This window comes from Podarcis vaucheri (assembly GCF_965113315.1).
Source record: "Podarcis vaucheri genome assembly, chromosome: 1".
NCBI lineage: Eukaryota > Metazoa > Chordata > Lepidosauria > Squamata > Lacertidae > Podarcis > Podarcis vaucheri.
Window position 1 is genome coordinate 34,680,658 of NC_138759.1, and position 17,513 is coordinate 34,698,170.

At 43.8% G+C, this 17,513-nt stretch overlaps 2 long non-coding RNA genes across 3 annotated transcripts in view; one reads left to right on the top strand and one right to left on the bottom strand.

Annotated features, from left to right (window-relative positions):
• Positions 1 to 17,513, bottom strand: part of LOC309527274 — a 439,252-nt gene that overhangs the window by 221,589 nt on the left and 200,150 nt on the right. The gene's annotated exons all lie outside the window — the stretch shown is intronic.
• Positions 3,871 to 5,044, top strand: LOC309528732. Its single transcript, XR_014217891.1, has 3 exons — positions 3,871 to 4,029; positions 4,062 to 4,591; positions 4,951 to 5,044. It is a non-coding gene; the product is annotated as an uncharacterized lncRNA (long non-coding RNA).

The following is a 17,513-nucleotide window of genomic DNA, read 5'->3' on the forward strand; positions in this document are numbered from 1 at the left end:
GGCAAATGCCATATTTGAATACCACCATCTCGTCCTATTAATGCAAGGCTACATTGATCAATGTGATTGCCATTAAATTTACCATACGAATGTGTACAGGAAGACGGATGCTCTGAACTAAACGTTTGCCCTAATTATATATAGCTACAGTCAATGACTGTACCCAGATTTTACACGGTGAACTAATACTTAAAGGCCCAGTTACATGGCTTCGAAAAATCCATTTGCTTCAACTGCCGTTTCGCACGTGCTCAAATATCTCGCGTTGAAATACAAGTTAACGTTAGCCGGATTTATAAGAAACGTATCAAAAAATAGGATATATTTATTTCAAAGCGTTGCGTTCAGAAACTGGGAAAGGAAGCACCATATAGCCTAAAAACGCAACTTTGCCCCAGACCCTTTTCCTTGGAAAGGAACCTAAAACAGCTGGTTTCCTCCAAGCTTCCTGAAAAATGCCTCCCTTTCTTATCGCACAATAAAACGTGCATATATGCAAGCTGAGTAGTAGTAGTAACAGCAGCAGCACCACCACCGTTGGAGACATTATTGCACAGCCCTTCTAATATTCTGCCACCTGCCTTGATCGATTGTTTCATTTGATTTGATGTTGTCCTTGTTTTTGCGAAGTGACAGTACCGAGAATGTATATATATTTTCCAAACAGCTCTTCCGACAGGAAAGAAACCGGCTCTGACTTGGTTTCGCGATGCTATTTTGTAACAATTGCGCACGTTTTCACTGCCTAATTGGCTCTCAGGGCGTGGGGGGTTAACTGAGCGATTTTCTATCTAGGGATTTTCTCGGGTTCCCTCACGTACAGCCTTATTGTCAGCCGCAATGCGATAAGAACGAAGACTTAAATAGAGCCCCTCGAAGTTTCTCAACTTTTATAAACTGAGATGAAAGGCAGGATTTTTATTTTTATTTAAAAAAAAATCTTTGCGTATTTCCAGGCTCTTTTAAATGATTTTAGGATGGGAACCTGCTACCTCGTCCATTGGCAAACAGCATAATCTCAATAGTGATAGCAGAGGGAAGTGATTTGGCGTTGGGTGGAAGAATTGAAATTCTAGTGCAAACAGTGCAGGTTGGATTTTGAACTGATCCTCTGACCTCCGTATCTCTCGCCTTTTGCGAAGTTCGAAAGTGGTGGTGTGGTCCTTCCTCGCTTCTCTTGGCTACCTGGCTGTGGAGGTAGGAAGATGGGAGTTGCGCGCATTCTCTCGAACGCCAATTAAGAGGAATATTATCGACCCTTTGGTTTGGCTGGATGGCTTCTTAAGCCAAGGGGGGGGGGGGAGTCTGCTCTATATTATACTAGGAGAAATATTACTGACCCACTCCTTTAGGCTGAATGGTTTCTAGATGGAACCTTGACTCTTTAGTTGTTTTCACAATGTACGGCTGCGTTTACTTTTTAATGATTTTGTTTTATTTGGGTATTCTAGTTTTTCAGCTTTACTGCTACTTGTGCATGCGTATTTATGTGTTTACAATGTGTTGTTTTTTTTGTAAACTGCCTTAAGTGGCATATAAATAGATGAGGAAGAAGAAGATGAAGAAGATGTGGGGCTTCACTTCCCACCAGGACTGGTACCAAAGAAGGACGTTTGCCCGGGTGTGTCCCTTTCCTTAAAACAGCTCATCTGAAAATGGACTCTTCTCAATTAAGCGCACCTCTTTGCTTTTGAGGCTATCAACCAGACCATCCCTCGGCGCAGGATCAAATTCTCTGGGCATTGATTGGTGGGTCGACCACAAAGCAACTTCTCTCTCTCTCTCTCTCTCTCTCTCTCTCTCTCTCTCTCTGTGTGTGTGTGTGTGTGTGTGTGTTTGCTTGTGTGCCTTTGGCTGCAGTGGGCCTTCTCAGTCCCATTGTTGTGGAGGGTCATTGTGCGATGCCCAACTCCGTGGGTGGTGGTTTCAAGAAGACATCTGAGTGGGGAGCAGAAGGATATTCGGGTCCAGCCTCTTGTTTCCGGGGTTGGGGGTTGGGGTGGACAGTCCTTGTTGTCACCTGTTTTTTTGTCTCAGCTGCTGGCCACCTTGTCTTCCATATGGTTGGGGTTATCTCCGAAGAATCTCCCAGAGAATCGCTCCCTTAAACCCCCTTTTGTCTCGGGAGTTGAAAAGGGCATTGTCATGCCTGAAAGGGACCAAGACAAAAAATCCCGCACTGTTTCAATTCAGGACTGTTTAATCAGTCCCTAGTGACAATTTTATAGGTTTTAGGCGGCACAATGGTATCTTTGAAAACCTTGTGGCCTTCAGGGGAGACAAAGAGCCCGAATTTTATGGGCTTACAACGCAAATTAGAACGTTGCCAACATGGAAGGGAGATTATCAAATTTGTATCATAAAAAAGCCTTTATAACAAATGATTGGGTGGGGGAGGGGCTGCGACTTCTAGCAATAGACTTTGTAGAAGATAGACTGGAAGCTACTTTGCATGTTAACTCTTCACTTAAGCCTTGCTTAGGCTTTGTTGAACTCCTGAATATAACCTGGCACTTATTCCCCCCACCTCCCACCCCAAATTGGTTTTTACGGTAAACAATCCTCTGCCTTATTCAAACAACAAAAACAGCTTTGCATACTTCACGAAACATTCTCCCAAAAAGTAATATTTATGAAAGTGGCAGCAGATGGACCCAAACAGAAATTCTTTGGGAGTATCTCCTGCTGAAATAAATGTGGCACAGCCACTGCCCCACCTGCATCTTGCAAGTTTCAGTGGTAACTGTCCTCACCCTGCTTCGAGCCCTCTGTTATTAGTTTAGCTCTGGGGAGCCCATGTGCCCAGTCTCCATAAAAGGGCTGTAGCTTATCTCCTTTCAATACAGAAGGTCCTAGGCTCAATATCTGGCAAAGGTTCTCTGGAAGATGAAATGAATGCCTGAACCAGTGCAACCTTACAAAGAAGGCGGCGGCGGGGGGGGGGGTGTTAAGTCATTCACAAACCCAGGTCTTATCACTTGATTTCTCTATTCTTGGGCAGTGGGATGTGGGAACTGCCTCCATTGAAAAGTACTGCAAGTAAGGAGGAGGGAGAATTCTTTGTGCTGATGTGCAATCTGGGATGGCTTATTTTCACACTAACACACACACACCAGTGCTTATTTTCTAAAAAATATGTATGTTAGGGGGTACTTTCATTTTCCTATTCATATTGAAATACTGCCCCCCAACGAGGCCAAACAAAATTTTTAGGGGTATGTGTACCCCCGGGGGGGAAAGCACTGCACACCCCCATCATCACTGAAAATTCCACTAATTAAGTTTAAAAATATATGCATGTGTGAACCAGTTCAAAGAGGTGCCTGTCAACATGGGTAGGTTGGGTCACATGTTATATCTTCTACAGGAATGATCCACTTGGGAGGTTTAAGTTCCTTACTGCTGTTTAAAAGTGTCTCAGCCAGGTCACAGGTTGGCCCTTCCTTCCACATAAATGCAGCCTTAATTTCTAAAATGCACACATACATCATAAAATGGGAAGTTCACAAAGTCTCAACTCTACCATGGGGTCATATTTCCTGCTCGGCATGTCTTTTAATATTCATTACATTATGGCTACTCAGGTCTAGGGGAAATTAGGTCTGCACATCCTCAGAAGTAGCCCCATAATTATTACAGAGAGACAGTGGGGTGTAGTGGTTGGAGTGACAGACCAGACCAGGACCTGGGAGACCAGGGTTCAAAACCTCACTCAGCCATAAAGCTCACTTGGTGACCTTGGGCCAGTCACTGTCACTCAGCCTAACCTACCCCCACAGGGTTGTGTTGTGCAGATTGAGGGGGGGGGTTAGAATCATGAATGCCACCTTTGGGGTCCATGGAGAAAAAGGTAGGCTGTAAAGGCAATCAATCAATCAATCAATCAATCAATCAATCAATCAATCAATTATACTGAGGCTGATTTAGGGTGTTCAAAGTGCTTAACAGACACCATCACATTAATACTTGCACCACACTTAATATTGAATTACTGAATCATTATATTACACTACATTGTTTCGATCCTAGGTAGGTATTACACTACATTGTTTCGATCCTAGGTAAATTTGCACTTTCATGCAAACATCTAAGCTTCAGTACTGCTGAAGGAGGTGCTTGTTTTGCAGTCTGGCTAAAAGGAACAGTGGCTTGACTGACAATGGCTTTGTAATCTCTTTGAAACTCTGATAACTGATTTTTTAAAACTTTCATTTTCTCACATGTTCACTTTTATGACCTCACTTTTATGATTTTGCTTTTGCTTTCTCAGAAGAGCACCCTTTCTTCTCTCTTGGTGTATTATTTTGACCTGGGTCAAAACCTCTGACCTGTATCCATATAAACTGTAACTTGCTTGGATGATATTCTTTAGGAAAGTGGACAGTATGGATTGTACAGAATTCAGCATTAAGGAGAATGTTCCTTAAGTGTAAGGGTTTTTCTCTCTCCTCTTCTCATGCACCTGCTAAATTTGCTCTGGGTTCCCCTTGAACCCTCCAAAGCAGATATAAGGGTGGCATATCAAGGGGGAAAGTGCTAATCCTTGCACTAGTGCAAATATTTAGTTGACTACCACCCAAAGGGGACACGGGTGGCGCTCTGGGTTAAGCCTAGGACTTGCCGATCAGAAGGTCGGCAGTTCGAATCCCCATGACGGGGTGAACTCCCATTGCTCGATCCCTGCTCCTGCCAACCTATCAGTTCAAAAGCACGTCAAAGTGCAAGTAGATAAATAGGTACTGCTCAGGCGGGAAGGTAAACGGCGTTTCCGTGCGCTGCTCTGGTTCACCAGAAGCGGCTTAGTCATGCTGGCCACATGACCCGGAAGCTGTACGCCAGCTCCCTCGGCAAGTAAAGCGAGATGAGCGCAGCAACCCCAGAGTCGGCCACGACTGGACCCAGTGGTCAAGGGTCCCTTTACCTTTACCTTATCACCCAAAGGATGGAAAGTCTCCCGGTTACCTAACAAAACTGCACAATCTTGACATCAATTCAGCTCCCCTTTATGTTAACCATGTTTATTACGAAATGGTAGCAGCTTCACGGGACGCGGGTGGCGCTGTGGGCTAAAGCCTCAACGCCTAGGGCTTGCCGATCGAAAGGTCGGCGGTTCGAATCCCCGCGGCGGGGTGCGCTCCCGCTGTTCGGTCCCAGCGCCTGCCCACCTAGCAGTTCGAAAGCACCCCCGGGTGCAAGTAGATAAATAGGTACCGCTTACCAGCGGGAAGGTAAACGGCGTTCCGTGTGCGGCTCTGGCTCGCCAGAGCAGCGATGTCACGCTGGCCACGTGACCCGGAAGTGTCCCCGGACAGCGCTGGCCCCCGGCCAATAAATGTGAGATGGGCGCACAAACCCCACAGTCTGTCAAGACTGGCCCGTTCGGGCAGGGGTACCTTTACCTTTACTAGCAGCTTCACAGTGTAGAAGCATGAAAGCCAGTTAGTCTTCTTCTCACCTTACATGTTAAAGTCACTCCGGTGGGGGGGGGGGAGTGTGTCTGCATGCGAGAAATGCATTCATTCATCCCAGTTTGTTCCTGAATGCGTATCAGCATTATAGCCAGAGGAGATACAATTTCCAGCTGCAATAACTGGCCGATTGCATAACTCCTGCTCATTTTTCACACCCATATCATTTGGCAGACTGACTGGGGTTGACAATAGAATCATTCTTCAGCCAGTCAACCTGTGATACCGCCTTACCCTATATTTAGAGTCGGCCCAACCATGAGTCGAGGTGAGGTGACTGCTTCAGGTGTCAAGACCAACCAGGGCAGCAAATCCTGATACTGATTTTTCTCTGCCCCTTTGTTCCTGACGTAGTTCTTCCCTCACCCCTTCTTCCCTGGCAGGAAGGGGGCCATCTTTTGTCATATGCCTCAGGTGCCAAAATGTCTTGGGCCAGCCCTGCCATATATGCCCACTTGACTGCTTTAGTCTGTGGAATGGGCACTCTTAAAGGTGCCACATAAGACCCATTCCACAGTTTTAACTGTGTTCACCATAACTTTAATGTTTTATTCTTGTTGCAAACCACTTTGAGCTTCTTTACAATCAAGCAGTGTATAAATCTTATGAAATAAAGTAATAAAAGCAAAACACTCACATGGACAAAGAAACATGTATCGGGTGCCCAGAGAATGGAAGAAGCTAGATCCACTCAAACATAATGTTAAGGATCTAGGGATAGACCTTGACTTGACTATATTCCAGTAAGCAGTGTTTTTCATTTAGTGACAGCAATTTTAAAGAAGAATATGTTAATTACACCCTAGTCTGTGGTCAGCCATATGTGTGGGGAAAATAAATGGTTTCTTCAAATATAGTCCTGCAGAGTCACACAGTTGATTTATATCAATTTTCACCAACCCCCTAGTCCTCCAGATGTTTTAGACCACAACTGCACATCAGCTCCAGGCTGCACCTTGGTTTAAATATTGACCTTTTGCTAGTATTTTCCACAGCAGACACATATTATGTGGCTGAAATTGAATGTTGGAAGATTCTGGACCGACAAAAAGAAAAGGACTTCTTCACACAATGTATAGTTGAACTACATAATTCAGTCCCACAAGATGTACTGGTAGCCACCAACTTGAATGGCTTTGAAAGAGAGTTAGACATGACTACTGACTGTGATCATAATAATTTAATAACAATAATTTATTATTTATACCCTGCCCATCTGGCTTTGTTCTACCTCTATTGTTGTGGGAATGTTGTGGGTAGCAGGAGCGGATATATTGATTAAATATTATCCTTCCTAACTCACACTAGTGAGATTGTTCATACAGCAGAGTACATTCCCCCTTTTACACAGCAGGAAGCTAGTTGCAGATTCATTAGAATTTCTTAAGTTCTATTATTCCTGGTAAGGCCCCTTTTATCCCTCCTAAAAGAATAAAGACACAACAGTCTTATTCATAAGTAACAATAAGAAGTTTACTCACGATCAAAGCACAGGGTGATCCCTGAAGGTAGGCTTTAGGCTTGAAGTTACAAATCAGTAGAAGGAGTGGATTTACCCCATATGGGTATATCCCTGCAGTGAGCCGGCAGTGCAGTCCAAGAGAAGAAAAGGCATCAAAAGAGGAAGGTGGCAGTGTGACTGGACCTTTTGTTGGGTCTGGAAGGGTCATGCCCACCTACCTAAGGAAGGATGCTCCAGACCAGGTGTAACAGGAAGTTCAACTGGCTGGACCAACATTTTCCTGCATGTTTGCTCTAGGCAAACAGGAAAAGATGTACTTGACTTCTCCAGAAGATTACATCCCACAATTGTCAGAGACAGTATGCCCCTGATTGTCAATTGCTGGGAAGATGTAGAGAAGAAGAGTTTGGATTTGATATCCCGCTTTATCACTACCAGAAGGAGTCTCAAAGCGGTTAACAATCTCCTTTCCCTTCCTCCCCCACAACAAACACTCTGTGAGGTGAGTGGGGCTGAGAGACTCCAGAGAAGTGTGACTGGCCCAAGGTCACCCAGCAGCTGCATGTGGAGGAGCGGAGACATGAACTCATTCCACCAGATTATGAGACTACTGCTCTTAACCACTACACCACACTGGCTCACTGGAAGCACAAGTGGCAAAAGTGCTGGTGTGCTGAGGTCCTGCTTGCAGGCTTCCCATAGACTTCTGGTTGGCCACTGGGAGATCAGGATGTTGGACTACTTGGGCCTTTGGCCTGATCCAGCAGAGCTTTCATTATGTTCTTCTGTTCTTACAAGTGTACACATGACTTCAGACACTCATGTGCTCACATCTAGGAACCCTGGCCCTATCAGCTTTTTTTCTGGTGGGATCATGGGAGGAGGGACAGCATAAGACAAGACATTTTGCTGCCTTGGGTGGGGTGGCAAATGGCCCTTCTCTCTAGGTGAGGGCGCATATTGTTCTCAAGGACTGACAAATTATTAGGGCACCTAAGACAGAAAATTCCATCAGCACCTCTCCCTGGGAATAGAGATAATACACCAATACATTAATTAACTAATAATTCGCTGCTCTTATATTATACAGTGGTACCTCGGGATACATAAGCTTCAGGTTAAATACGCTTCAGGTTACAGACTCCGCTAACCCAGAACTAGTACCTCGGGTTAAGAACTTTGCTTCAGGATGAGAACAGAAATCGTGCAGCGGCGGGGCAGCAGCAGCAGGAGGCCCCATTAGCTAAAGTGGAGCTTCAGGTTAAGAACAGTTTCAGGTTAAGAATGGACCTCCAGAATGAATTAAGTTCTTAACCCGAGGTACCACTGTACTCTACATCAGTTGTCTGAGGTACTTGCCTCACTATGCCTAATAGCAAGGCCAGTCATAGAATCATAGAACTGTAGAGTTGGAAGGGACCCCCAAGGATCATCTAGTCCAACTCCCTGCAACACAGGAATATGCAGCTGGTCCATACAGGGATTGAACCTGCAACCTTGGTGTTCTCAGCACCATGGTCTAACCAACTGAGCTATCCAGGCCTGAGCTGTCCTACCATGGGAATAGCCAGTAATTTTGTTATGGGGGCAGAACTTTTGTTGGGGTGGCAGAACTGACCTGATTGGTCAGTTGGTTAAGTATTTCTATTGTTTTACTTGATCTAGGGCAGGGGTCTGCAACCTTTAAGACAAAAGAGCCACTTGGACCCGTTTCCGAAGAAAAAAAATCTGGGAGCCGCAAAACCATTGCGACATTTAAAACAAATATAACACTGCATATATTGTTTCCTACCTTAATGTCCGATCTGACAGCGGGCGGGAAGGTGACGTTGGGACGGTGCGTGACTAACGCACACACCGCCCCCATGCGACATCACAGCCAGTACAGCGCCCACCACAGTGGGGCGTGTCGGGGCGCACAATGCGCCTCCTCCCCTCGCTAGTATCTGCCCCGGAGCCGCGGCAAAGGTGTAAAAGAGCCACATGCGGCTCCGGAGCCACGGGCTGCAGACCCCTGATCTAGGGGGGAAGCTGCCCCCCTGCCCCCTGGCTATGCCCTGAGTCCTACAACTGTAGGGAACCTTGGACCATGATGAATCTGCTGTTCCAGAAGTCTGAAATACTATTTCCCCTAATGTAGAGTTCCAGCACAGATTGACTGCTGCTACTGCTGTTATAACTCCAGTTCACACAAAGCATGGAGGTTGGTAAAAATGCTGAGAACTTATTCTCCAAGTGCTGCTCTCATTTTTTGGTTAAAGTCTAAAAGAGCATCTATGCAAAAGAGGGAGGAAACAGCAGGCTTGGGGGAACCCCAAGCTTTGCAACAGCAGCAACAACAGCAACACACACACACACACACAGAGAGAGAGAGAGAGAGAGAGAGAGGTATTTAGCAATATCTCCAATATCTTTTCCATTTGAATTATACCTTTGAATAAAGGAGATTGTTTCATTGTATTTGCTATTTGGGAGTATTGCTTTTTATAAACGTAAACAGAGCCAGAGTTAAAGCTTGCTTGAAGATGCCACCACCATCCTGGAAACTATCACCCATAATCTCATATTTGCCTGAGCTGTCTTGTTCCTGAGAGGAGCCAACTGAATTTTCTCAAAACACTTTCACCTTTATTTTTACAAGTCCCAGATCTGAGCTGAGGCACTGAACGCAAAGTTCAATGCAAATTTGGTTTCGCCTTTGCCACACATTTTATTCTGTTGGCAGGTCAAGATCTTCCTCTTCTTCCCACCCACAGGACCAATAAATGACATATGATTTAAAGTTCTGGGAGTCCCTGGTTTATTGCTAGTATGGGTGTGGATTTGTATGTGCTTTTGGCAAGCAGCTGGTTGAACACTTCTGTTCTCTGCCACATACAACATCTTCCTGTAATAATCTTTGATCATTACTCTGTGACACACATATATGATTGTGTCGATATCATCTGTCAGCTATGCTTGCTTTCTTACTAGCAGACCCACCCCCCACCCCCATAAAGCCATCAATCATGCTGTTGGTGCTGCCTTTTCTAATGACCATTCAGTTTTCCTTGCCTAACATTTGCTCCAAATCGCTCACATAAAATATGGATGCAGGTGATGTCCTTTTATGCTTTCATCTTTTGCTTCCTTCCTTCTCCTTCACTCTGGGCTTTTTCCTAGCTTCAGAATGTTGCGATTTCTCCATGTTTGCCTGGTGTGGGCTTTCTAAATCAGATTGAAATTGCCTTTGTTTTTGTTAGGATTTTAGATCTCCCAAAGGTTTATCCAAAAGTATACATTGGACCAATTCTGAAATATGTCTATTAAGATTAGTCAACAACAGACTGAAATGAATATTGAATACTGAAATAAATATTATTTGAAATTGCTTTTTGGCAGTGGGGTGGGGAGAATTTCATTTCCTTACTGCTGGAGAAAGAGATTATTTACTTTCTGATCTATTTTTCAATGGCCTCTGGTAATTAATTTTAATACTAATTTCATTACTTTTACATTTAACACCAGCTGTGATTCCTGAATTGCTGGGGGTTGGACTAGATGACCCGTGGGGACTTCCCAGCCCTACAATTCTATGATTCTATGGTTTTCAGTGTTATAGATAAGAAGTGACATAGATTTTGTTGTTGTTGATCTGCTATTTATTTATGGACTTGATATTCAGCTGCTGCTTCAGCAAATACTGCTTTTGTGCTCCTGCTTCCAAAAGTGGAAGTGGAAAGAGCCATTGATGAAAAGCGGAGCACATTATCTGCCTACACAGAGTCCCAGGTTCAAGTCCTGGGATGTGCAGAAAGGGCTGGGAAAGATTCCTTCCTGAAACCCTGGTGAGCTTCTGACTGTAGGGTCAACGCAGAGCTAGATGGATAAGTGCTTTGTCTCCCCGTATGGCAGCTTCCTATAGTCCTCCTGTACATGACAGGAAGTTGAAGGCAAGCTTTAAAGGGTGTTTCCTCTAGAGGACAGAGCATGGTAATTGCTGGTACCAATACTTTATTTACAAAGGCACATGTTGAACAGCCACTGTAGACATACAGAAACAAGCTCATGCTGGCTTCCAGTTACCACACCAGTTCCCTGCCAGGCCAAATCCATAGTGTTGCTTTCAGCTCTTCTTGCACAAATCCATGCCTTCCTTCCTGCCTCCCAGCCAACTCCCATCTCCTCCCACCCTGAGGAGAGGTGCAATTCCAAGGAGGCGAAATGGTCTCAAGATGTGCTCAGGCTCATCATGCCTCGGGATCCAGGCCTCGCAAAAGGCAACCCTTCAGTTATATTGCAAGAGACTCTGTAATCATGAGTCTGAGAAAGGGAATAGCTGAGTGCTTTTCATGAGACACTTTCTCTTCCTTCTATCAGTCTTTTCCTAGTGGAGAGAGGAGGCCATTAGCTCCTCTTAAGCAAATCGCTTTGCATTTTTCACTATGCTCACCAGTCTTTTCTCCTGAAGATGTTGCACTAAATTGGCAGCCACTTCTGTTTTGCCCATGATTAAATGATAACTTTCCATTGTCGTTCTCAAAGCTCCCCTTTTTAAACAGTCATTTGCCGAGTGAAAGGCAGTCTGATTTCAGGAGCGCTTGTTAGAGCATGTGTGATCCTGTCATCATTTCTTCAGAAAATCATGCACCTGCAGCTGGAGTGAGTTACCTGCCGTCAAAGGAGGAATTGTCCATCTTGCTAAGCATTTAAATATTGTCTTCATTGTCAGGGATAACAACAGCAGGAGGGAGGCTTCTGTAGGTTAACCACATGCTGATTGAGCCTTGTTGCTTTAAGAGGTGGGATGATTTGTGATACTCAGCGATAAAAAGAGCAGCTACTTTGTTAGTTCTATTCTAACATGGAGGGTTGTTGGTGGGGAGGGATCTGAACTTATCATTTATGATATAATAGCAGCTGCCTGAGGCCAGAGTAAGAGATCAAAACCTTTTTCTTTCTTGGTAATAGACTCTACACACAAATGTAGTTCTCTCTCTATCTGACTGGAAAGCATGGCAAATAGCAAGAGGCAGAAGTGGAGGAAATGAGGCATGTAATGAAATGAAAGCAATGGGATCATTTTTTATTTTTTTTAATGTAGGCTGCAAATGAATTTGTGCTTCCTAATAATAGGCACATGACGCTGATTTGCAAGATGCACAGATGGGAGGCTGCTGGAGCTGAAGGCTTTATGGCAGGCGTGAGGATCCAGTGGCCCTGCTAACATCACAGGACTATCATCTCCCATCACCCCGACCACTGGCCATGATGGCCAGGGCTGATGGGAGTTAGAGTCCAACAACATTTTGTGGTCCACAGGTTTCCCATCCCAGCCTTATGCGATGCAGGGCAAATTGAGGCCAGTGATGCAACTAGTGCCAGACCTGGGAACCCAAGTTCAAGATCCCATTAATGAGCACCTAGAGAATAGCAAATGATCGGATCAGTGGAAAACAGGCCCTGCATCAGCACCTGAACCATCAGTGCTGCCAGGGATGGCAGTTCCTGGGTGCCTAGTCTGCCTGTATTTTGTCCAAAAAGTGTGGAGGCTCCTTCTCCTTCATCTTCTTCTCCTCCACCTCCTGCTGTAGAGGAGGAAGAGGGTTGAAGCAGCCTCCCGCCGGTGGTGGCACCAAGAGAAGGCAGAGGAAGAGCCGCCAGCCATTGAGCCGCACAGCTGCCATATTCAGCTCCACCCCTGGCCCCTCCCAATGTTACGATGTCACACACATGACGTCAGGACATGGTAATGTCACACGCACAGCGTTGGCCTCCTCAGTCACCCTTGCAAGCTGGCACCTCCTTTCTACTTATTTTAAAAATGTACACTATATACATGTACACTTTATAGTCAGGGACGGAGTGGTCAGCCAGGCATACATTTGCTTACAGATGCTCATTTTATTATTTTTATTTTAAAATATATCTCATGCTTTCTTTCCTTTTTTTTTTTAAACAAAGAAGTGGTGTTCATTCCTTAGTAAACAGCATCAGGGCAGTAGAAAGAAACTCCATTATATTCCTGCAGTCACTATGGTGATGCTATAGTTGAAGTGGATTGAAAATGTGAAACTGCACATGCGCAGAGTATTTCTTTTCTTTTGGGGGTTGGCCAAATGCTTGGATTCTTTTAGGTGTAAAGGAGGCAGTAAGGGAAAGATTCATGTAAAGTGCATGCTTCACAACATAGTGCACTATAAAAAAATTCCTTCCAGTAGCACCTTAAAGACCAACTAAGTTAGTTCTTGGTATGAGCTTTCGTGTGCATGCACACTTCTTCAGATACACTGAAACAGAAGTTGCCAGACCCTTCTATATAGTGAGAATGTGGGGAGTGAGCTATCTGCCAATCTCCCATTCCCACCACCCTTCTGAGTAACACCCCTCCCCACCTTCTCACTATATAGAAGGGTCTGGCAACTTCTGTTTCAGTGTATCTGAAGAAGTGTGCATGCACACGAAAGCTCATACCAAGAACTAACTTAGTTGGTCTTTAAGGTGCTATTGGAAGGAATTTTTTTATTTTGACTATGGCAGACCAACACGGCTACCTATCTGTAACTGAAACATAGTGCACTGTACCCATGTACCGTTCTGGGTGCCTCACCCCAAAAAGGATATTGCAGAGCTGGAAAAGGTTCAGAAAAGGGCAAGCAAAATGATCAAGGGAATAGAGCAACTCCTTTATGAGGAACGGTTACAACATTTGTGGTTGTTAGTGGTGCATAAGAAGAAGAAGAAGAGTTTGGATTTGATGTCCCGCTTTATCACTACCTGAAGGAGTCTCAAAGCGGCTAACTTTTTCATTTCCCCTCCTCCCCCACAACAAACACTCTGTGAGGTGAATGGGGCTGAGAGACTTCACAGAAGTGTGACTGGCCCAAGGTCACCCAGCAGCTGCATGTGAAGGAGCGGAGACACGAACCTGGTTCACCAAATTACGAGTCTACTGCTCTTAACCACTACACCACACTGGTGTAAACAAATTACAGTGGTATCTCGGGTTACAGATGCTTTAGGTTACAGACTCCACTAACCCAGAAATAGTACCTCGGGTTAAGAACTTTGCTTCAGGATGAGAACAGAAATTGTGTGGCAGCAGTGAGGTGGCAGTGGCAGCGGGAGGCCCCATTAGCTAAAGTAGTGCTTCAGGTTAAGAACAGTTTCAGGTTAAGAACAGACCTCCAGAACGAATTAAGTTCTTAACCTGAGGTACCACTGTATGCATGATAATGGAGAAGATGGTAAGAGATAAGTCCCCATCCCCCCCATCTCCCATTACACTAGAACTCCTGGGCATCCATTGAGGATGAATGTTGGAAGATTCAGGACAGACAAAAGAAGGTACATAGTTAAGCTATGAAATTCATGCCTACACTTCCATCAGAGGCAGTGATGGCTCCCCACTTGGATGGCTTTAAAAGAGGACTAGACAAATGCATGGAGACTACTAGCCATGATGGCTATGTTCTGTGGGAATGTGAAGAAAGGTAGGAGAGGATATATTGTTTTGATATGATCCCTCCTCACTTGGACTAGTGAGCAAACAGCAAAGCACATTGTCTTGCAACTTGTCGTGAAGCTGTTGATGACTGGTGTCAGTCTTTTAATTATGTAAGTAATCTAGTCTGCCTTGTCCAGACTGGATTCTTCCTGGTAAATTCCCCCTTTATTTCCTTCTTAAAATAATAACACAACATAGTCTTCTTGAAAATAAGAATAGAGTTTTACTCACATTCAGTTCACTGCAATAACCTGAAGGCAGGCTTCATCTTGTGGTTCAGTTACTCTTGTAAAGTAAAATATGTAGAGAAAAGAAGTCTGAGCTAAATCTCAGACTTGCAACTTGTGGGCTCCATCCTTTGTAAAGGATGAGCCATGTGCTGGCTCAGAGCCAGGAGCAGTAGAGATCCAGAAGAAGAAAATGGAGAAAAGGGGGAGGTGGCTGCATGCCCAGCCCTTTTATTTGGGTCAGCTAGGGTAACACCTATCTTCCCGGTCACACTCAGAGGGAGGTGGCTCCCAGCAGGTATGACAGGAAGTCCTCCCTGTTTGGAGCCACATCCCCCTGCATATCCATTCTAGGAAAACAGGGAATGTTGTACTTGACTGCTCTAGCAATACATCCCACATGTTCTACTTCCATGATTGGAGGCAGTGTGCTGTGGAATACCCAAAGCTGGCAATCACAAGTGAGGAAAGTGTGGTTGTATTCAAGTCCTGCTTGCGGACGTCCTGTAAACATCTGGCTGGTCACTGTGAGAGGAGAACATTGGACTAAATGGCTTTTTGGCACAACCCAGCAAGACTCTTACATTCTTACGGCTTTCTCAAGCCTCTTGCTCCTCCTTCCTGGGAAGACCATTAAGTTTAATATTATGTATGCAACATCAGCAGCCAGGATCTTGGTCACAATGAATTGGAAGAGTGAAATTATACCTACAAAGTCGGAATGGCAAGTAAAAATGTTAGAATACATCCAACTGGCAAAAATGACAGAAAGAGTTAAAGGTACTCAAAGCAGAAGGTAAATAAAGAATGGACAATATTTAAAGTATATTATAAAAATTATTGTGATAGTAAAAATCTTCTGGCAGATCCTGAATGATTCTTGCAATGTTTAGTTAACAAATTAAAGAATCTTTCTCTGAAAGAAATTAGGAAACAATACAATAATACGATACTTTGTATAAAGTAACAAATGAGAACTACTGTAGTTTTTTTGAGAACAATCAGAAGTTTGTTTTATCTTACTTATCTTTAATTTTTATTTTCTCTTTTTCTAATTTTCTTTGTACAGTGGTACCTCGGGTTACATATGCTTCAGGTTACATATGCTTCAGGTTACAGTCTCCGCTAACCCAGAAATAGTACCTCGGTTTAAGAACTTTGCTTCAGGATGAGAACAGAAATTGTGCTCCGGCGGCGTGGCAGCAGCAGGAGGCCCCATTAGCTAAAGTGGTGCTTCAGGTTAAGAAAAGTTTCAGGTTAAGAACAGACCTCTGGAATGAATTAAGTACTTAACCTGAGGTACCACTGTATCTTTCTTTTTTACTTTTTCCCTTGTTGTGTGTGTGCATAAATAGTAACATTGTATATTGTTGTGTAAATATGTGTTGAATGTTTAATATTTTATATTCATTTTTTTAAAAAAGTCTAATATTATAGGTAAGTCAAGCTCTGATAATGGAACTCAATGCAAAGAGCTTTGGGATGTAATGGACAGACTCAAGAGCCATATGTTTCCTATCCCTGCTTTATATTTGATGTGTTTTAAGTGCCCTATTTTCTGTAACTGGCTCTTAAATTTGAACCTGTATTACTTCTTTGATTCCTTTAGCACCTCACACCTGTGATTATAAATAGTCATATTTTATGTCTATGCACAGCAATGATAGCCATTAAAACAAACCTTTGATGCACACCTAAATAATACACTGCTGGAATTCAAACATTTTTGGTGATGAGAATACAAACCCATTCATGCCAAATGATGTGGTTTTTTTACTGCAGGATAAATAAACTTTAGGGTTATTTACTTTGGGTAATTCTTTCCAGCGTGTGAATGCTCTAATGTGATTTTGGATTACATACAGTCTTCCAAGTATTTCCACCTTACTGCAATATCATCATGTTATCTTTCTTTTTAAAAAATTTGTTGGCCACAAATTTAGAGATTGGTTAAAAGGCCACTTCAAACATTTGGCCCATAAAAATTCAGACAAAAGGATGAAGAAACTTTTTGAAGTTCTGAGCATCTGGTAAGCACAGATATCAAGAATGCAGATCAAAGGGAACAATGGATTCAATACACAACATTCATACAGTACATGTGTTTGATAGCTGATTATGGTTACTGGGTTTCCTGAGGAATGTTTGCTCAGCAGTGCAGGAGGGAAATATGTTGCTCCATCAATAAGCTGCTTCCTTTGTCTGATCAAAGTGGAGTTCAGTGAGAGAGTCAAAAAGGATGTAATTCAATGACCTCTTATGCCAGTTCAGACCTGTGAAAGTCAATGGGACTACATCAGAGCAAGTGGCTATTGAACTTCTCTCCAAATTGTTAAAGCAGAAGAGATCTGATGTAAGAAAGACCATGATGAGGTTATTCTAGTTAGCACTTTATATTTCAGGGTGTCCTAAACGTTTTCTGCATATTCTCTACAAATGACAGCAGTTGCCACAGGAGGTTGGAAGATAAATCAAGGAGTTTTTCTGTTTCATTTCCAAACTTTTACAGTAATCAAACACTGTTTGACAATAAAGATTTCCTGCATATCTTGTCCACGTGCTTATCTCCAAAATCCAAGCATGTAAGAAGATTCCTACCATATTAGGCCAAAGGCCCATCTAGTCCACCCAGTGTGGTGTAGTGGTTAAGAGCGGTAGTCTCGTAATCTGGGGAACCGGGTTCGATTCCCCGCTCCTCCACATGCAGCTGCTGGGTGACCTTGGGCCAGTCACACTTCTCTGAAGTCTCTCAGCCTCACTCACCTCACAGAGTGTTTGTTGTGGGGGAGGAAGGGAAAGGAGAATGTGAGCCGCTTTGAGACTCCTTAAAGGGAGTGAAAGGCGGGATATCAAATCCAAATTCTTCTTCT